Below are 23,303 nucleotides of genomic sequence, written 5' to 3' on the forward strand. Positions count from 1 at the left end.
ATGGATTAAAAACATTGATGCATCCCTAATTATAAGTTTTATGTCTATATTTATATATTCATTTGAAGAATTAATTGGGAAATAGGAAATGTGTTGGATTTTTTACCCAGAGGACTGAAAAGGGGAAGGATCAAGGTTACTTTATTGATACTTGTGGGTAGATTTGTTTTGGAGAAACAATAATAGCATCTAGTATTCTATAATTAAACACACATTTAATCTGACAGGTAGAGAGTGACAAGGCAAAACAAACAAACAAAAAGAACAAACAAAAACAAGTGCTCAGGGTTCCCCCATTCACTTATAAGATATAAAATCCTAGAATTTTACCAAAGTTCTGCTGGTGGAGAAGACCTTCATGGATTAATTAGCAGTTAAAATAAGAGTAATATGTATTTTATATGAGAGATTGATGAAGACAACATAGCCAGACTGGCGAACTAGCCATGTAACATGAATACTTTAATTTCTCATATGCTAGCTTTATGTTTGCAGAACTAGTTGCTGAGTGTGTCTCTCTGAGCAGATGTCCCCCTCTGTCCCAGCTCCCCCCCAAGGCCACATCTGCATTCACTTGAATGAGCTCAGACTCAACAGTGGAGTTTTTTATAGCATTAACAAACGACCTATATATGACTTCCTTTCAACACTATAAGCATTGTGTGAGAAGGACAGGGAGAAAATCCAGTTTTCAAGGTGAAATATAATGAATTGCTCACATTCTCCAAGGATTTGATCCTGTGTGTCTCCCTGTGGCCACATCTTTCCAAACCTTCATTGTTGTACAGCATCTTCCTCATCTCTGTGGCAGATTTGGTAGCTTCTTAACCTGCAGAGAGCTCACATCCAGCCCACGATGTGACTCAGGTGTCCTGCTGAGCCATATGTCTCCCAGTCCCAGCAGCAAACATCACAGCGGTGCACTTTTTAATGCCCTTTCTAATCAAATACCCAGAGTTGGCTTATATGTGCTGCTAGGCCATTATGTAGTCGCTGAACTAGAGATTTGCAGTAGGAATCATCTGACATTAAAGTGCCAGCTGTCTGTTAACACCCGTCATTTGTTAATAATAATGATAATATCTGTTAATAATCCATTCCTGAAATGAAAGAAAAACAAAAACATATTAATCCCCTCGGAATAAAATTATAGTACATTTTATGAAATCATGATTTATAAACTTATAAGAATAAATAATATTTTTGAGAAATAAATATAATAAAAGTTTTATTTCAAACATGAAATTGATGAAATAGCAGTAAAGTATAAATAAAAAAAAAATAAAAATATTATTTATAGATGATGTACTATGTACTATTGGCTACTAAAATAAATAAAGTAAAATTTAAAATGTCTAGTTGCATTCTTGTGCCAGCCCTTCCAATCAAACAGAAAACGTGTCCAGCACTCTGCACGAACACGTAAAATGTTGATTAAAATGAAAGCATGCAGAGATATCAGCGTTTCACCTGCGAACCACCTCAGCAACAAGAAGACGCAGCAGAGCGGCGACATTAACCTTTTCTCTCCAGTCTCAGTTCTTACTGCTGCCATTGTTACTGTCTTTGTTGTGAATTTACACCTGAATGCAGCAACTATCCATACAGGTGCAAATCAGCCCGGTCAAAGAAATTCATGGGCGTGGTCAGAAAGTCCACAAAGAAGAGTTCAGATAAAACCGGAAGAAACAAAAAGGACAATGAACTTTTTAAGTGTTGTTTTCTGAAGTTTTTCTCTTGAGCTGTAAAAATTTGCTTCAGCATTGGAAGAACTTCGAGAGATGAATGATTTTCTTTATTGAGGGAAAAAACATACTGAAATAAAATACTGTTAAAATGAAATATGAGCCGGGAAAAGCAACAGATTAACCCAAACTAATTCATTGTCTTGTTCTTAGAGAGTTTTCAGTTTTTTATCAGACGTCATCTGTCACCAGATGATAATTACGTCACTTTTCACCCAGTGACTCCTCAGATGAAGACGGAAGGATTACATGTCAGGCACGTGTGACAGATGACGTGTTGGATACAAAAGAAACCAAAAACTTGTTGGAAAAAATTAGGCAATGTGTTAATATGTCACGTGTGTTGCTTAAAAAGCCGGAAGATGTGAAAATGTTACGGAGATTTAAAGGAAACACTTACAAATTATTGTCTTCTCCATTATTTTAAAACATACATGTGGCAGTGGCTCAGGCGGTAGAGCAGGTCGTCCAATGATCGGAAGGTTGGCGGTTCGATTCCTGCAGTGTTGTTGCGTTCTTGGGCAAGACACTTAACCCTTCTCGCCTCCAGTGTTGGCATCACTGTTGAATGAATGTGGATGAATGTTCGGTGATGGTCGGAGAGGCCGTAGGCCACGTCTCCGTCAGCGTGCTCCAGGGCAGCTGTAGCTACACGTAGCTTAGCATCGCAAGGTATGAATGAGGAGTGGATGAATAATGGATACACAATGTAAAGTGCTATATAAATCTAATCCATTATTATTATTACTATCATTTTTTTTTAATTCATTAGTTTATTAAACCCATATTTCACCAGAAAGTCCCTGGAGACGGCTGTAAGGAGACCTGACCGTAGCAATCTATACATATAAAACACAGTAGAACTGCTAAATAAAACCATAAAACAGATGCATAGCACTTAAAATCATGTAGAGAGCAGCATTTACATAATTCTGGTAAATGAATTCCCAATAAAACTTTCAACTGACCAAAAGAGACCGAGTTACCAAGCTTTAAGGTGTCCTGGAAGGTATTCCCTGCAGTCTGGATGATCACTCATTAGAAAAGGTATTTAACTGGCATTCGGAAACTTCTCAGATATAACGGGAGATAGTTGCGTGATGTTTTCTCCCCAGGATCAGGAAGGGCCAGGAGATACCAGAAGAGCACAATGATGTGTGCTGAGTAAGGAGTTAGGGATAAAACCCAGGGAGCAATGATGAACACAGTCAAGTGACAGTGCAGATGATGAAGCACGCATATAGTGTTATGCAGAGTAAAATACTTGGAAATGCTGCCTGTACGAGTATTTTCCTTCCAGCAAAGCTAAAACAAGACTTACTTAGATAATAAAACCCAAGCCTAATTCTTAGTTGTTGCTCTTTTTTTTTTATAAGGTTTTATAAGGTGCTTGATAAAGACAGATGCCCAAGAATTTATCACATGACACCAAGGTTCAAATTCCAGGGGAACCAAGAGGAGTTTGGCTCCCCTGAAAAGCAGAGGAGCTCCCCTAAAGACATTCAGCTGACACTGTAAGGGGGAGCCCTAAAAGTCCACTTTCAGGTCTATTTCTCCATAAGGTTCCTGGTGTTCCTTAAAAAGAACAGCATTAACGTGCTTACATGCTCACGCTCACGGCCAGTTTATATACAAACACCAGATAGACAGGCAGCAGTTGGGATTTAAAGACCAAAGTCCATTTCTGCACTTTGCCAAATACTTTACTCATATCTGTACTTTTAGGTACAAATATTCAGTTGCTTATGAACACAAATGAAACAACAAATTACACATGATGAAGACGATTTGCTGGAGTTCAACCTGAGCATCAGCATTAAGGAGAAAGAGGATTTAAGAGACTTTGAACGTGGCATGGTTGTTGGTCTGAGTATTTACTGGGATTTCCACCCACAACCATCTCCAGGGTTTCCAGAGATGGTCTGAAGAAGAGAGAAAAAACAAAACAAAAAAGAAAACTGGACAATAGAAGATGGAGAAACGTTGCTGGTCTGATGAGTCTCCATTTCAGCTCCACATTCAGATGCTCGGCTCAGAATCTGCTGGAAACATCATGAAAACATGGATCCATCCTGCCTTGGATCAACGCTTCAGGCTGCTGCTGGTGTAATGGTGGGGGGAGATTTTCTTGGTCCACTTTGGGCCCCTTAGTACCAACGTGGCCTGGTTTAACCAGCACAGCCTACCTGAGTATTGTTGCTGACCATGTCCATCCCTTTATGACCACAGTGGAGCATCTTCTGATGCTACTTCCAGCAGGATAATGCACCATGTCACAAAGCTCAGATCATCTCCACCTGCTTTCTAGAACATGACGATGAGTTCACTGGACTCCAACGGCCTCCACAGCCACCAGATCTCAGTCCAGTAGAGCAGCTTTGGGATGTGGTGGAACGGGAGATTCTCATCATGGATGCAGCCGACAAACCTGCAGCAACTGTGTGATGCTGTCATGTTAATATGGAGAAAACCTCTGAGGAAGGTTTCCACCACCTGCTTCATCTGTCACACCAGGAATGAAGGTGGTTCTGAAGAACTGGGTCCAGTCCGGTACTAGCATGAAGGACTTGATAAAGTAGATGCATGCAAACAGTGTTGGGTGAAGAAGACTTGTACCAGCTGATGCTATCTATATACAATGATTTGAAAATTCATTTAATATACAGTCAGTGTTTTAAAAGCAGTTAGATAATTTTTCTTTTCACTCAATTTCACAATTTTTATCGTTAACTCATCTTTCAGGAACAAGACACTTCATCTCAAGAAAGTAATTATTTACATTATAAAACATATAGAACAGCATAACTCGTCTGAAACAGAACCAGTTTGTTGTCTGAGGTTTTGCTGTGATTGTTAGGAAGCTACCACTGCAGTAATTAGCAGTAAGTGTTAGCTAGCCGGCCTGGTTAGTGTCATTTTATAGCCTGTGATAATCACAGCCTGGCTTCCTTCAAAGACAGGACCAAGCCACCCACCACTCCAACAGCTGCTTGTTTTGTTCCCGGCGCTGAGAGCAGTCCCGCCTCCAGCTGCCCCGCACATTCTGACACGTGTGCACGGTGGTGTGCATGGAGTGTAGCTGCTTCACAGAATTATTCAACAGAATAACCTGGAAAGCCTTGACTTTGCGGATAGAGAGACTACATCTATCTTTATGCATTAATAGTTTTACCTCTGATTCACAAGAATTTTCCATGGATAATCCTTGGAAGCTATGCTTTAGTGGAAAACAGGGAAAAAAGTTTTTTTTAATTTGCCTCATCATTAACCAGCTTCTGATAAGCAGACTCAGAGAGGAGCTAAGTTATCAATGTGAAACATGTTTAATTTGCTGTGTCAAGCGTCACTTTGTGCAGATCATCAGGAGCTAGAACCCAAAATGAGGCTCGAAAGGGAGAATAATAAAGAATGACTCTCCTAACGCTCAGGGTAAGAAAACAACCGAGTCACATGCTGGAAATGTCAGGACTAGGACCGAGTCCAGATTTTAATCACATGGTTTCTGTAATACTGTTGTTGTTTTTTCCAATCACACATCATTGATCACCCAACATGATCATTTAACTGTCTGGAGCTGATATTTTCCTTTCTAAGCGTTGCTGAATGGCAGCTTTGTTCCTGTTATCAGTTGTAATGTGGATGGTGTCATATCTGCATGGATGTGCTGGCTTGTTGTAGATCTAAACAAAATGTTGGGAAGGATTCATACTTCATCACTTCATTACTTCACACCCTCTCAGATTTAACTTGAGCTTTTGGAGAGACCCCATGCTGGGACCACTGCTGTGAATACAGTTTAAAGCTGAAAACACCGTCTCTCTGTGGACTAAACTGCTCGTAGCTCCACACGCCGCATAAATTCCAACAATTGTTAAACTGTTTCTTTATAACCTCACAGCTTCAGTAAAAAGCAGATGAGCACCCAATCAAAGCAGATTTTACTCCTGTTAGATCTTGCGGAGGGGATTCATACTCATGCCTCTTATAGAAAATTCTGGAAAATTGTAATTGCACGGTGTCCTCTAAACTGCCTTATCATGCAACAGCTTCTGAGGGTCTGTCCATATTACTGGGGCGTGCAGATAGGAGCACAGTGCTGCAAAAAGTGAATCTATTCATGCAGCACACCCCTAACTGAATTACTCAGAATGTCCCGGTTTATAGTAAAATGTTTCCATTGTTTCCAACAAAGCAGCGTTTGACTGAGGTCATTAGGTTCCAGTCCAAGTGTTAGACCATCACTGCGCTGCTGTAGCATGTGAGAATCACACATCTCATGTTTATGGCTGCTTTTAAGAGGCTGCTGGCTTCAGGGGACTGGAAAGTTGATCTCATCGAACCTTTTCTTTTGAGACTTTTTATCTCTGTGTGTATGATCTTTCCCTCCTCTGAAAATGCACACAGAATACTGATTAGCAGCAGCTAATTTTAGTCTGTTGGCTTTGGCTCTGACTTGCCACTGAAATGTCTAATGCAGCTCATTACAATCGCTATTAGCCAATCTGAAGCGATCTCCCTCCCATCTCTGACAGCATTAGTCACGTAACATCCAGACAGATGCGTTGCTGATCACACATCCCCTGCAGTTTGGATTAGTGATTCATTTCCTCCAATATTATGGAACATATAGACATATTTCTACTCTAACGTGGCAGTCAGCACAAACTCTATTAGACCATAAGTTAGCTTTACTAAGATTTGATGTGCTGATTGATGCCGTCTTATTCACTTGTAGCACAATGACAATGTGTGAGACGCCTTCCTTTGACTTCCTTTGGATTTTCCCAGACTAACTCAATGACTTCAGCTCTTCATAGAGAAAAATGACTGTTTCACCTTTGACCTGCCTACGAGCATAACAAGCACATGTGATTAGTCACGATCGTTTCTATCACAAAGCTGCAGGAGGCAGGGTTTGTTTATCCCACATGAAAAAACAAGCTTATAATCAAATATGATCTATATTCAAAGGTTATCGGGTAGCTTGAGGTTTAATAGCATTATAAAGGGAGAAAAGGCAAGTGATGCATGTGTGTGTTAGAGAGAGTATAACGTTTATAAAAAAGTGTGAGCTCAAGTATGTATGAAAGGATAATAGATAAAACATATAATAAGATGATAAGAAATCAGAAGATACAGAAAATATTTTTATTAAAAATGCTGTAATTACACACCAATGACATCACTTCTCTTAAATAAATAAAAAAATGACACATAACACACACACAACGGTGCTGCTGTGATGCTTGTCTATATTTGGTCTTCAGTGTGACAGGCCTAATTATAAAGGTGCTAGTTTCATTGTTGCAGAACAGCTTCACGGTTCCCTTCTCATTAAAGAAGAGTTGGATGAAACGGGAATATGTCTGAAAGAGAGTGGATGATGCTGGTGAACCTGAGGCTGCATGAGAGTGATGTGCTGCAAATGGCTCAGGGGTCAGACTTTTATGGCCCTGTGCTCAAACATGGGCTAATCCAGGCTGTAACTCAGACTATAACGTCCTCCCAGCTCTCTGCAGTCTCACAAAAACACTCGGCTTTGCTCTTTTAAAGGAAATAGCCACCTTAAATGTACAAACTGGAGTATGTGCCAAACCAATCTCCAGTTTTATGTGAAGCTATTGTAAAATGAATTAATATTTTTACTGCTCAGAGGCTTGCAGCAGTCTGAAACAAAAAGCTTAAAACATCACTGACTTTTGACTGAAAACTAGCGTGTAACATCAGAAAAGGAAGAAATGTAAGAAGAAATTCTGGCTTCCTGAAGGTGGATGTTGTAAAGCTGCTGCATTTAGGCAGATTTTCACACTTTAGTGCCTCTAATGACGCTTCAGCCTCCGTCTTCATCCTGCCTCTTCTCTGAGCTAAAAGTCAGTCTGATTCTTGTCTTATCTCATGTTCTTTTTCTTTCTTTCTTTCTTTCTTTCTTTCTTTCTTTCTTTCTTTCTTTCTTTCTTTCTGCTGCTGGCATTAGCAGCATTAATGGTTTAATTTTTTTATTCATTGTTTAGTATTTTCTACATGAGTGTGGTAGCTCTGTGTGAATCTCTGTGAAGTGTAGCTGTACATCAGCCTCAGACCCTGATTAGCTGGTTCACGCTTCAGAAAGTAACAGCTCCGTTGTCTCTTCTGCAGCCTGACAGTGTGTGGTGTCACTTTAAAATGACTAAATTCAGCAGGGCTTTGCTGGATAATTTAAACCCTTAGGACACTTTTTGGAGAAATGGGTGACATTTTGTGGAAATGTTTTCTTGAAAAGTCATGTTGGCTGAGTTATTTAACCTGAATAAGTCAAGGTCAGGACTGTCTGTGCTCACTGGATCTTTGTCCACTGTCTCCAGACACCCACTTATCCTGCTACCATTCTGTATCAGTGCCTCATGCTTCTCATACATACCACAGGTTTCTGCCCTGCCTCCTGGCAATCTGCTCTATTTACTTGCAGAAGCCACAAATTGGTTTGTTTCTTTATTTGTTTTCATAAATTTACTATTTATTCTAAGCAGTTCCTTGGCTGTTGTTGGGAAACATTTTCCTGGCTATGTTAAGGCAGTAGGAGTCTTTGCTTGGTTTGAACTTTTCAGGCTTCTGTATAAAATATAAATGGCCTCTTCTAAAATAATAGAAATAAAACGATTATGTTGCACTGCCTGCAAGAGATTGTTCTTAATATGTGAGGAAAGACCAGGATCATACCAATATTACTGGGTGTAGTGGTACAAACCAGGTACACAGAGGGACAGGGAGCGATGGGAACTGGATCTAATTAACAAAAACATCACAGAAAAGTGTAGAAAGGAGTAAATCTAAAGGATCATAATATTCAGACTTTGGCTTTTACTTATTTGATTTGTACTCAGTTATTTAAAGGCTTGATTGTAACATTAAACAGTTACTTTTTTAGTTAAAAATACATAAGAATAAGGTCATGAAGACAAATTTCTTACATTTAAACCACTAGTAATTGCTACATCAGGCCAAAATAGAAGCTAAAAGACCGGAAAAGAGACGACTTTCCATTGTCCAGGAGTGTCGTTTATAACTCCAGCATCACAGTTCGTACGTGCGTTCAGGCAGTTTGTCTCCTTTGAAACAACAATTTTCCAGCTTGTTAATTAAAAATAATTAACGAGCATTTCCATTTTTATTTTTTATTTTTATATGTGATTTGATGTTCTGTCATTTGTCACCACTTAAAATTTGTCCTGTTTGTGTTCTTTGGCATTTTATTAAATTTTTCCATCATGTCTGAAAACTGAGCGATTCATCCATCTTCTGCTGAAGTGACGACGTGCTGTTGAGGCGTTTCAGGATTCATACAGCTGCTGGAAAGCCATGAAAATGCTCCATGTATTCGTTCAAAGTTTGACAAATACATTTCACTGTTTGATTATAAATAGTTTTTTATTTAAATGATGAAACAGAAAAGAACCAAACTGCTTCACCTTTAAACTTTTTGTGTTGCTCATTGCAGTATTTCTAAAATGAGGAGATAAAACGTGCTTGCACCAGCTCACGTTACCAGTGGCGTGAGTTTCATTAATTAATTGTGGAGTCGAAGGTTCTTGATGAGCAGAAGGCAGAAAAACGGTTGCTTGTTTACTTGGTTTGCTTTTTAAGCTGTGAAGGGCACTGCTGTTGACTCACTTTACATTTCTTTTGTACACATTGTAATCAAAAAGGCTGAAGGAGCAGATTTTCTTCCTCTAATGCTCCTTTTCAACAAACCAGGTTATTGAAATCTGATGGATTTCTCAATCATCCAGGTCAGAGATGTTGTAAAGCTACAGTCTTATAAAGGGAATGTCGTAGTACTTCCCTTTCATTTGTCATGATTTTATAGAATACTATCAGAAAACAAAGCACAATAATATCTGATGACATAAAATTATAATTATGAGTACATATATGGCGTTTAAAGTAAGTATATTCAATTTATCACCACAGGAAGGTGCTGGAAAATTATGAAAATGCACCTTGTAAATGCAAGGAAAGAGCTTAAACTTGTGTTGAATTCTTAGACCTCAACATTTATTATATTATATTATATTATATTATATTCATATTATGCTTTTCCTTCATTAAGGATTCATTTCAGGAACTATTTATTCATTCATTAATTTCATTTAACATCTGATGAAACTTGAAAGAAGCAATTAGCCTGTAAAATCAAAAACAAACAGATTTTGATGTAAAAAAAAAATCCACAAACTGTCTGTCAGATGCTTTTTTTTTTATTGAATGGGCGTCTTTACCAAGACGTGTTAACTGTTACTCAGCTGCTGATGGGTGTAAATGTCACCTTCCTGCTCGGATGCTGCTATCGGATGTGGAGGAAAACTCAATAGTCGATCTAAAAGGTGTCACTTTTGCAGCATTAAGCAACAGTTTTCAGAAAGACTCCAACCTCCTGTGTCTTGTTTCTGGCAAACAGGTCCAGAAGGAAGCAGTGGTGTGGTAAACATGTCAATGTAAAAGTGTCTACAGTGGAATCCTACTGATGTTGGTGGAAAGATGGTGAGGAAAGCAGGCCAGAGTGAGGCAGCACTCTATGGCGGGCATTAAGGCAATGCAACACACCGCTGCATGACTGACAGCTCCAGTTCTACTAAACAAAGTAGGTCGCTGCCAACATACCCCCTCTGGTGAGACACTGGCTGATAGAGAGACAGGAAGAACGAGATACAGACCACAGGAAATAGTACTGATTGGACTTCCTGTTCCCTTTCTATCATCTCCAACCAGTCTGTCCATTCTCCTCTGACCTCTGACATCAACCAGACATCCTGGTCCAGACAACTGCTGCTCTGGATGTTTTCTCTTCTTCAGACCATCTCTGGAAACCCTGGAGATGGTTGTGGGTGGAAATCCCAGAAATACTCAGACCAACAACCATGCCACGTTCAAAGTCTCTTAAATCCCCTTTCTTCCTCATTCTGATGCTCAGGTTGAACTCCAGCAAGTCGTCTCCATCATGTGGACATGACTACATGCTGCCGTGTGATTGGCTGGTTAGATGTTTGTTTTTAAACAGTCAGGACAGGTGGACATAAGGAAGCGGATGGTGGCTGTAGTCTTAGAGAAGACGGAGAGGACCCACATGGAAGCTCGTGAGGCAGACCGGTGCAGAAGTTTAGGTTTTAATGACAAAAACTAAACTTACAAAAATGAAGACCGGGTATACCGACATGCACATGACTAATGAAACCAGGGGGTGTAAACACACAGAGGTGAACTAACAGGCAGCAGGTAAAATGAAACAAAATCAAGCCAGATGAACTAACGACACAAACAGAAAGCAAAACAGAACACACAAGAGAAAACCTACAAAATAAGAAAGAAAAACAGAACCAAACATGACAAGACTACAAAAAGCTGAACCAGATCATGACACAGGTAACATCTCTCTCAGCTGCAAAAACAAATGCATTTAGATAAAAGTCTGTGGAAAAACGACTTCTTCTCATCTAATTTGTGTGAGAAAAGAGTCAGGGTTTGTATTTTATTAAACAGGGGACAGTTTCCATATTATAAAATCATTAGAAAACTAGAGGTTTTATAGCAGAATTAAATAGATAGTTGGGGTATTTATAGTTAAAAGTCAGACCCTTCACTTGCTTGGAAAACGTTAGTAACTAAGATGCCAAAGTCAAGGTTTCAAAACTGGATTTCAGAAAATAAATGGATGATGTCACAGTATTCTCCTTCGTTTTTCACGCCGTCTGTGGGTGGTGGCGTCAGAGTTGGCACTTGGCTGTAACGATTAACATTAGCAACAGATTTTTAGATGTGTGGTTGAAGTCAAGTGGAAGAGTCAAGAGTGTTTGAGCAGAGTGGACACCTGCAGCCTGGCAAACAGACACAAGGCCCATTTTCATTTTCACAGACCTAAACAAAAGTGTTATTTCCAAGTCAGTTTGAATGCAGGATGAAGAATTTAATGCTGAATCAACTTGAGACCTCAAACGTCTGAAGTTCTGTTGGTGATGATATTAAAATCAAACCACAGCACTGAGTCAAAATGATGATGCTGTTTAAAATGTAAATGCAGCTTTATATCTGACAGGGAAGCCTCTAAAGACTTGTCAGCTCAGACAAATGTTGAGCTTTTGTATTAGCATTTCAGCTTTTTATCCAGCTCAAATGGGTTCATGAAAAAAGAAAAACTCTTCCAGCTGTAGAATCTGCATGAATTCTCTTGGGCCCTTTTGATTTCCACGATGTGGGACACACAGAATCACAGAATTTGATAATGAAATAAGTTGTAAAATGTGGACTATGGTGGACGAATCAGGCATGTTCTGACCGCTGCAGCTTCCTGTCTGTGTGATGTCACCTGAACTGGCAGGAAGTCAGCAACTGAAACACCAAAGTTGTCCAAGACATGAAGAAATGCTGCCCCAAGTGTCTCTAGACAAAATGAAAAAGCTGCCTCAGCTTTGGTGAAGCGCTGTCAGATGATGAGCCTCCATTAAACTACCGTACCGAGTGTTTGAGCTGCAGCTGGAGAATATCCGTCCATGTCCACAAAACTACTTAGAAGAGGTCCTGCTGCGTAATGAAATAAAAATACCAAAAACAAAAAGGATGTTTATGACCCTACACTCAACCGGTAGATCAGCTGGTTCATACAGAGGCTCCATTCCCACTGCAGGCCAACATGACCATATGTGACCCGTATATGATCCTTTCATTACAGTCTGAGCAGCATAAATACTAGATCTGATCCATATCTGATCTTTTTCAAAGCGACCTCACTCATGTCGCATTTCATCTGACTTTTAATATAAATGAAAAAGACGTCAGGATTCTGCTCCGAAAGATATGGACAATGGACAGAAGTGTTTTTATTGGGCTCTGATTGCACAACTTTTAAACTCACACACGCGCTAACAAGGATAGCATCCATATTTAAACACAGCGTGCCACATGTGACGTCACACTGAAGCGTGGTGGAGCTGCGTGTAGATGATGTGAGCAACCACGCCTCCTCCATGCAGCTCTGTGCTGCAGGTCACCTCCTCTGTCTCTGACGTCCTTTTCTGTCTAGCAACTGTCAATAAAGCCTCCTCCACATTGTTAAACACATCCCCCCTGGAAAAAAGAAATTACATAATATAAACAGAATTACCAGGAAAAAACAGCAAACACGGAATTTGGGGGAAAAAAACAGACTTCTCAGGGTAAAAATCACATGTTGGATCATAACATTTTACTTCAGTGGAAAACAATTCAGTGTTTGCCAATAACACAAATTCTGATACACTTTCAGTTTAACTGAGGAGCCAAACAGGTGAATCAGTGTAACTGATGTTTTGTTACACGTCTAGTAAATACAAAGAAACCTTATCAGTCACTAACAGACATGCCAGCGCATTTTGCTTTATGTAGTGACATCCAGGCCGCCTCAGAGAGACCAGAATGGGGAGCAGGTTTCTCCATCTTAAATACATCCATTATCTACAGTGTTTGTTCAGCTTTCCCTTAAACTGCATCAAGACACACGGCTCAACATTTTCTGAGTTTACAGTCATATTTTCCATGTGGTGGTTGGCTCAGCACAGCATTAGATTTAAAGGCACAGTGAATTAAACTCATTAGCCTTTCAAGATGACTCATCTCCTAAGAGCACAAAGATCATTATTTAAGCCTCCCTCTGACTTACGTCACACCTACACTTCTGCTGTACAACCGACACTTGCTGGTTTTAACTTAGATATCATGTATTGTCCAGTTTACTTCCACACTGTGTTAAGTAAAGAATGGCTGCATTGGCTGTTTGCATATTTCACACGGAACGGACTGGACTGGACGAGCACGGAAGTTTTTCTCTGTTGGTTTCATCAAACCAGAAACAGATTCTGCATAAAAAGCTACATTTGCAGAAATATAACAGCAGTTTTGGGATGATTAGATGGGCGTATTTGCAGGTTTGTAAACACTAACGTTGGCTGTTTAGAGCGCTTTCTTTTGTTGTGGAGCAGGTTGGGGCTGTTTATGAAGGATATATTCTCTACCAGCTTCTCATCTCTGCATCATTATCACTGCTCCTCTCTGGCCATGTTAGGCTGGACTCTTGTTAAAAAAAGATGGGATGCTACGCAAGAGTAAACATGACCCCACCTCAACTTTTTGAGAGATGTTGCCGTCATCCAGTTCATCATGAGCTAATGTCTTTCTTTAAACAATTCAATGTCTCATCATTTGGTAGAGTTTTTATTCTATTCAATAAATCAATTAAAGTTTATTTCAAAAGCACCTTCCAACAATCAGGCTGACCGAAGTGCTTTGACCTTTTTTACATCATAAAAGCAGATAAATACAAACCACATTAAAGTATCAACGTATGTAAAATCAGAGACCTTTTTAAATAAATAGGTCTTGAGCTTGGCTTTGAATAGAGGCAGGTCAGTGAGGGAGCTTGTGGGGGGCAGAATGTTGGACTTGAGATCACTGATCCCCCCGTTGCTTGAACCAGGAATGAGGCACCTCCAACAGATGTCAACCAGCAGAACGTGAAGCTCTGCTGGGCAGGTGGGTTTCCAAAAGTTCTGACAGATAAGGTGGTGCAAAGCCATTCAGCAGCAGTTTAAACTGGACCGAACCGGGAGCCAGAGATACCAGGACAGGCGTGATGTGTCTGCATGTGCTGGTTAGGAGGCGAGCAGCAGAATATGTAAAGCTCTTCTCTTGTGAATGAAAATGCTTTGCAGATCATTGCATTGTGTTTTAAGGACATTTCTGTTCCAGCTTTTTTAGGTTTAGGGTTGCAGTTTTTTCTGCCTGCTGCTCAGGTGGACGTGCAGAATATCCATCAGATCTGTCTTAGTGAAACTCTGCTGGAAATGGACGAAAACAGAAACGTGTACATGTTAAAGGTGCCTGCAAAATGAGTTGATAAGTGCCTTTGAGGTCATTAGTAAACATTATAATTTAATTCTTTGTCATTTTAATCCCTTTTTGATATAAAAAATAGTCATGCAGCTCTAGACTGTACTTACCACACACATACCACATACACTTGTGATACGTGTGTCTTTTGTTTCTACCTACACTTTTAATGCATCTATCTCGTATGTAGCAGGATAACAAAACATCGAGCTGCATCAGTTTATCAATACAGTGATCAACAAGATTGCAGCCTCAATCCAAGTTAAAATATCAGCTAAACATCCACACAGTGATAACTCGTAAAACATCCTTTAGAAAGAACGCGAGGAATTGATTTGTTATAACAAACAGCATTATTGTATTAGATGAGGAAAATGCTGGTTTCCAGTTATTTTCTATTATTATAACTAAACTGTAAATATATTTGTTTTAGTTTTTAAATTATATCCTGCTTTAATGTCAACAAATAAAAATATATTCTCTCAGTTTTCTTTTTCATCATGTACATCCGAACATTTTAAATCTGACGTGTGTGTGTGTGTGTGTGTGTGTGTGTGTGTGTGTGTGTGTGTGTGTGTGTGTGTGTGTGTTTTCATATAGCATCATCTCACCAACCGTCTCCATGGTGATACTTTCTGTCCTAAAAGCAGCAGATGTGACGCCTGAAGTTAAACATTGATGAAGAAACTCTGATAAAACTGATCTGGATAAAAACAACTTTTTCCTTTTATCACTGAAGTGTGTTTGTGCAGCCGTGATAAAAGTCCTACAGCTGCATCACCCAAAGTAAACACCTGCTGATAAAATACATCATTGGCTGCTTGTTTTACTAGTTTTTCTTCACTTTTTTACATCAGATGATCACTTTAGTTGTAATAATCAGTTCAATCTTTCATAAAATCTAGACCTAAAAAAGGTCTCATCTGTGCCCCCCTTTTCCTGGTCAGGGCTCCTGGCCCCCCATCAGAACTTTTCTAGACCTGCACCTGCATAGCTGAAGTATAAACCCTGTCTACCACCAGCAGCTACTGTGTTAGAGAAGGTCCTGCCAACAACAACACTTTGGGGTAAATAGTTTCCTCCTTCTCAGCTGATCCATAAACACACGCAGCAAGAGAGAAAAGCTGATCAGCTGATCACTGACAGCCGCCATGCTTCACGTAACAACATGAGAGGAGAGGGAGGAAGCAGCTGCTGCACAAACAGAGACAGAGATCCTCTAGAGCGCCATGTTGGTGCAGACTGCAGTATGAGTTTAAAAAAATGTGGGAAAAGTTCAGATGTGGAACCTTCTCACCTAGAAAAGAGTGTGTGTTAACACACCCACATTCTCCACGGAGGCAACGTCCAAGGGTTGCTTCATTAATGCTGCGTTAATTCTCAAATCCATCCATAAAGCACAGCCGGTTCATCTTTTCCATCTCTCCTCTCCACGTCCCGCCGTCATAACAAAGAAATGACGGATGTATGGGGCTTGTCATGCCACACGTGATAATTGCCCTAAAAATATTAATGCAATTAATCACATAAATTAGTTACTGCTATTTACGCGTTATTTTTGACAGCGTAAAAAAACATTGTGAATTTGTGGCAGTATTAATGATCAAATATCAAACACTTATCAACAGAATTGATAGAATATTGTCTCTTGATTCATATCCTAATATCCAGCCATCTGTACACGGCATATTCTGCTGTGTTGTTACCCTGTACATGTACATTTTTATTTCAGTGATCATCAGGAAGCTTATTCAGACTGAAGCTGTGAGTAGAACCAACGTCTGCGGTATAGTGAATAAAGAATGTTTAGTTGGCTGTGCCATGGAGATAATAGTACTTGAGTTTGGAAAGGAACCAGACTGTGGAGCATGTAATACAGAATTAGGGGCCATATTGTCTACCAGGCTCAAACATCCAGCAAACTGTGAGCCTGACTTCACTCCTCAGTCCTGCTGCAGCTCATAAGGATGGAAACTCTTTTAAACCATAAGTCACATCAATGAGCACAAAACGTCTCTCCTGCTATTCTTACAAATGAAACATAAAATGTCTTTGACAGCTTGCAAATAAAGACTTCGAGCTCTGAAAGATGAAGTCAGTTCAAGCTTTTTGTGTCTGGGATGCAACTATTTTTAGACAACTGATTCGAGTTGGATGAGAGGAGCTCTGAAAGAACCAAAGCTATTATTAGTGAGATAATTTTATGCCCAACTGGGGAGGATTGTGTCTATATTTATATAAAAATATATACAAACGCCTGAAAAACAAATTATTAACCACTTTGAAAACATGTCTCTAAGATAAAAAAAAGATAAAATTTTCTTCCAAGTCGTCCAAAGTCGTCTACTGCCTGCTTGTTGTGCAGCTTTATGATATTTTATTTAATATGTAAATGAAAAAAATGTTCCAAATTATCTTCCCCACACTCCTTATAAATTAGCTTCTTCAATGAGGCAAGCTGGTTCTATTTAAGAGTTTCTTTGTGGTTGAAAGTGTGTGTGTTTGGAAATATACACACTAATGACTCAGCAATGTTTCACACATGTAAAGTTTGCCAAGGACCAACGAATCAGCGATGCATTCTTATATTGACCTCTACAGAGTTAATATTTAAATTATTATAATTATAAAAATTACTTCTGGTCCTTCGAAGGTGATGAAATGTCTTGTTTATTCTTCAGACTCTTGCCTCTCTAGCCTGCAAACAAACTTACTGCTTTACACCAAGTTGCAAAGCCCACACAGGGTAAACTACTAATGCACACACAAGCGAAAAGCTCCCAAACAGGCAAACGCCGTCCCTCTGTCCACAGCTGCCCCGAATGTAGGGTAATCATCCGTCTTGTAGTCGATCAGGCTTCCTGACTGGGCAGCCGACCCGGAGCAGAGCAGCCACCATCAAAACAAGGCTGGAAAGCCTGAGGACCGTGACACTCCCCTCCTTAAGAACATGGCTCTTTGTGGACATGTTCCATCCTCGTCTCACATCTGAAATAACAATACATTAAATACACATTGATTTACAATACACAGTACACGTAATGAGTCACGTACTCATCAGAGTCTGGACAGGGCATCAGCAAACACATTACGCACCCCCTTCTTGTGCTTTGTCTCAAGCCAGTACTCCTGCACCATAAGCGCCCGCCACATTAATCTGGTTCTTATTGTACATCTGAGAAAGAAACGTCAGCGGGTTGTGGTCGGTGAGGACCTGGGTCGGCACAGGGGAAGATCCCACATAAACCTCGAAATGCTGCAAGGCCATCAGCAAAGACAGGGTTTCCTTCTCTGCTGTGGAGTAGTGAAGCTGGTGCCAGTTGAATTTTCTGGAGAAATAACTGACCGAGTGATCAATCCCATCCCCTCCAGTCTGTAGGTCCAGTTTAAACGGGTGGTGCAGCCAAAACAGGGACATGCACCAAGAGAGATTTAATGCTGCTGAATGCGTGCTGGCAATCAGGAGTCCAGCAAAACTGGCGTTTGGGGCTTATCAGTGAGGTTAGCGGATCTACCACTGTAGCATTATCATGGCAAAAGTTCCTGTAATATCCGGTCATTCCCAGGAACCAACGCAGTTCTTTTCTTGTGCTAGGTACCAGGTACGCAGCCATAGCAGCGGTCATTGCTTCAGTCGGACGCACCATTCCTTGTCCCGCTTGCTGACCCAAATAAGTTACTGTTGCCTTACCAAAACCACATTTGGCTAAATTTAGTTACTGATGCCTTCTTCAATCGAGCGAATACTTCTCTTAATACAGACACATGTTCTTCCCATGTCTCTGTGTACACGACAACACCGTCCAAATAAGCGCTACAGTTAGCAAATACAAATACAAACCAAATACAAGCCGTGTAAAATGTAAGTAAGAGAATGCAGTGAATTTCTAATCTCATCAAGATATTTGTGTCTCACATTTCATGTACAAGACAACTCAAAGTGCTTTACATGAAACATGAAAAGCATAAGAAACAATAAAAGTACAATTTAAAATAGAAGAATTAAAACAAACTAAAACCATTAAAATGAGCTCATATTTCCCATGAAATGATAACATGTCTGTTTCATCATCTGAAATGTTTATGTTCTACTGGGAATAAATATTTATGAGAGATGGGTTTACATTGAATTTTTTTAAATATTTTACACAGCATCCTGACTTTTTTTAAATTAGGGTTGGAAATCATTTTTAATCCAGATGTCCGTCCTTTTAAATTCGCTAACGGAGTTCACACTGAGTCAGGCACACATGACCCAGCATCGCCTCTGCCTTTACTCTGCCTTTACTCTGCCTTTACTCTGCCTTTACTCTGCCTTTACTCTGCATTGTCTTTTTCCCTCTCACCTTACCGCCACCACTTTCTGACACAAACACATACTAGGCACTCTCTCCATCACGTTTACATCCATGGACACACGTGTAGACCTTCACTCTCTCCATCTTTTACTTGCACTTTTTAAAACCTTTCTCATCTGTTTTTTTCTATTTTTGTGCTCCATTTTTGTCCTGCAGATACACACTTTTACACACACACACAATAAATCACACACAGATAAGTCAGTCAAAGAGAATAAACCCGAACTGTGCACAAAGACATCCTCTTTGTGTGGGCTGACCTTCCTCTGTTTGATTAAGGACTAGCTGTGGCAAGCGTGTGCACACCGAAGTGGTCACGGGACGCCTCACACATACAATCACTGATACGGTGGCTCATGTTTTGATTGGATGAGTGTGTGAGTGTGTGTCCCTGGTCAAGGCACCGTGGTCTCCCTGGAGCTGCCTGCCAAGAAGTGATGTCACCATCTCTGTATAGACACATCTCTGCCTTCAACAAGGGCAAAGCACAGAGCACTGAGCTGCCTTTGTTGCTGTCACACACACACACACATACACACACACACACACTCTGTCCACACACTGACGTAGCTGCCTGGACATCAGCGACTATGTGCTGACATCTGAGATCATGTGAATTTATCTTGTCTTTTTTTCCTTTTTTAATACAGTCTCATGTCAGTGGTCACACAAAGAGTGAAAAGCCGGGCATTATGTGTCTAAGCTTCATTTATCTTCCTCCTGTTACATCCTCCGTCTAACAGCAAACTGCTCACACTGCAGCTAGCCTAAGTCAGAGGAAGCAGCGGCAGCGTGGAAGTCAGAAAGAGGTGACTTGTGGCCGGTGGGTTTCTTCTATGAACAACTGGTGGATGTAACCAGGCAAAATCCCTGAAACAATTTAGGAGCTGAAGATGACAATTGTTGTGCTTTGCAGCAAAAACTCTTTCAAACATTCAAATCTGGTGCTTTTGGATGTTGTTTCTCAATGCTGAGAACAGCTAGATTGCTCTGAATACTTTACATTTTGATATATAGAGAAATGAATATAAAGTGACCATTAGAACGATCATAGAGTTTCTCAGCGTTTCTGTATCATTACTGATAAAATGACTTGGCTTCATCCCATGTCTAACACACCTGTACGTTTGGACTGGAAACCTGTTATGTTGTTGTGTAACATCTCTCAGGCCTTCTTCAACCCCAACCTTTGGCACCAACCACCATCAAAGTCTCTTAAATCCCCTTTCGTCCTCATTCTGATGCTCAGTTTGAACTTCAGCCAGTCATCTTCACCATGACGCTGCCATGTGATTGGCTGATTAGATATTATTGTTAACAATCAGTTGAACAGGTGGAGCTGATAAAGTGTAGGCTGAATGCTGACTGGTTGGACTTCACTACGGAGCAGATAAAGCTCCAAAGACGTCAGGAAACAGGTGGAAAATACAGACAGCTTTGTAACACTGTAGCACCGTTTTACTTCGCCACAAAGCTGGTTTTACAGCAAAAAGTAGCTCCTACAAGCGTTCAATGGATTTCTGAGAAGAAAAGAAAAACACTATAACATGCATAAACACGAGTAGGTTGCAGAAGCACGCTCTGGCATCAGCTGTGAAGGTGTTGATAACAGACATGACCAGTAAGGCTCCTAAAGGAGTCTCACGACTCATTAAACCTCTTGAAATCCTAATTTTCCTGCAACTATTATATAGTTTTGTTTGTGAATAATACAGACTGGGGCTCATTTGGGATCTCTGGATCTTTTCAGGGGAAATCTCCACCATGAGAGTGTAGACTTTAATATCTTAACAAGGAGTAAAGTTTTAACTCCTGCAATCGCAGTTCTTTGATTTCACATCTTTGACACACAGCTTATGTGTGGTTGCCTGTGGCCGGCCGTTCTCTGGATCTTTCAGATGGACTCAGCAGTTTAAGCAGCTGTAAGGCTCAGGTATGTGCTTCAGCAATGATATTTAAATGCCAAGTGGTGCATGTGAAGTGGTGTATCAATGAGAAGGCTGACATTTCTGGGATGAAGGGGAGTAATGAGAGGAGGAAGAATAAGGAGGACAAGAGGAGGTGATCCCGCTGCAGCAAGGAGGCAAGCTGACATTTGTATGCACTCACGGACGTGCTGACCATCCTGTAAGCTTTGGATTTTATTGTAATCTCTACAGTGGGCATCTTTGCTTGTGAAAATATGAGTGGCTGCCCACGAGTAAGCGGGTGTTTCGGTAACTGACTGGCTTGTTGTGGGCTGGGCTTAAAATGACTGCACTTTTGACTTTTTCTTAATTCCGAAATCAAAACAAAAGCATCATGTGATTCAGCCGTTTACCATTTAAATATATAGTCACACTCACACCTAAAAACTGAAATGTAGTTTAAACTAATAATAGGAAATACTTTGCATACATTAATCATACGTTTATGTGTGTGGAAATTATTTGTGCATGGCATCATTTAAGCTGTTTTATCTGTCATAGCACATGATACTGAAACATAACGCTGACGTCTGAACATGGCTAAAATATGAGTTTGCTAACAGCATAGCTAATTTGAGCATAGACATGCAGAGAAAGCTGTTTCTTATGTTCAATAGTTGACATTTCACAGGGTCTAATTCTATTTTCCCCAGTAAATATGTTAGTTTAGTATTTTCTGTGAACATATTGTAACTTCTTGGTGGCATGTAGCATGTAACTGACACACTCAGTGTGTGACTGTATTCATTAAATCAATTCTGCTAAGAACAATTTTTCCTGTACTGTAGGTCAGTAGTGACATTTACAGAGTGTCATTGAACATGTCAGAAGCAATAAGCGCATTGAGGCATCACATTTAAGATCTGTGACTGGCTGGAAGTTAAGTTCATGTTTCCCTTTGTATGTGTGTAAAGGAGGGTGGAGGGTGTGTGTAAAAGTGGGTGGAGGGTGTGTGTAAAGGAGGGTGGAGGGTGTGTGTAAAGGAGGGTGGAGGGTGTGTGTAAAGGAGGGTGGAGGGTGCATGTGGGACAACGCAGCTGGTTTTTATTCAGGGTGGCGTAGCAACACATAGTGAAGAAGCTTCACTCTACAAACTTCCTTTAAAACTTTAGATTTGTTGTGATCATGATGATCATGATTGTGGTGATTTTACTTTTGCCTGACTTTATTGATTTAGTATTTTTTGCTGCGTGTAATGGGAGCAGCGGCTCTGACTACATGCATGCGGCTGCAATGTGAGCTAAGAGCTCACTGGAGCTGTATTTGTAATAAAATCTCTTTTTTAACTCTACAGATATGTCTCTGACATCTGTATTAAGTTCCTGTTGACTGTTAACTCACCGGTAGATGGTTAACTCCTGAGATTACACCGAGGCACAGACCTCTTGTACCGGGGCAGGCGCCAACAACCATGCCACATTCAAAGTCTCTTAAATCCTCCTTCTTCCTCATCCTGATGCTCAGTTTGAACTTCAGCAAGTCGCCTCCACCATGTCTACATGACCACATGCGGGTTAGGGTTAGCAGGGTGGAGCCGATGATGTGGACGGTGATTGTTTCAGGTATAAAAATGAATGAATGACATCTCACATGAGTCAGTGCTGCAGCAAACATTTGCAGGTTTCTGGTCTCAGTCAGAGATTCACGTCTTTGTCATAAAGCATGATGTTTAGTTTAAAAGTGTGCATGAACGTGTCCAGACTCGCGCTGGGCTGCTTCCTGATATCTGCAAACAGAACAAGTGGTTGATGGCATCGTCTTTTCAAAACTTCAAAAGGAAGAGAGGAGATGAAACGAAGAGGAAGAGGAGGGACAGATGTTGCGTGACAAAGAGTGACTCAACAACAACGTGCCCGTAGTTTTGCCCTTAAAGGTGAATTAGGTTTGTTCTCTTCTTCCGCTGGGTGACTCTGTCCTCTCCATCTCTTTCCATTTCTCCACTCCGGCCGTCCCCTGTGGACCGGTGGTTCTCGTCCAGCGCCACATCCCAGCACTTACAAGACACAAATTTACAGAAGGGGGAGAAGTGAAAGAGAGGAAGGAGACAAAGTGGCAAGTTTACTGCGGAAAAGGAACTCGTGCAATTTACTGGTAATAAAAATAACACAAGAAAAAAAAGTTCCTTTCTGTGTAACATCACTGAGCAAAGAAGCTTTATTCTGTGTTATTTTGGGAATCCATAGCAACCACTCAGCTGATCCTTCCTGTGCTGGAAACATGCCTTCAGACATAACACCAGATTTTTCTACAACAAAACATGTCTTCATGAGACTCATTCACATGCCTGCATGCCTTCAAAGAACAGATTTAAAAGGAAGGAAAGAGGTGCAGAGAAATGAAAG

General features: G+C 40.4%; 1 protein-coding gene across 4 annotated transcripts in view; it reads left to right on the forward strand.

The window, feature by feature from the left end:
* The window catches only part of ppfia2 (PTPRF interacting protein alpha 2), a 211,515-nt gene that overhangs the window by 39,202 nt on the left and 149,010 nt on the right, over positions 1-23,303 (forward strand). The window lies entirely within an intron of this gene.

This window comes from Melanotaenia boesemani, chromosome 23, assembly GCF_017639745.1.
Source record: "Melanotaenia boesemani isolate fMelBoe1 chromosome 23, fMelBoe1.pri, whole genome shotgun sequence".
NCBI lineage: Eukaryota > Metazoa > Chordata > Actinopteri > Atheriniformes > Melanotaeniidae > Melanotaenia > Melanotaenia boesemani.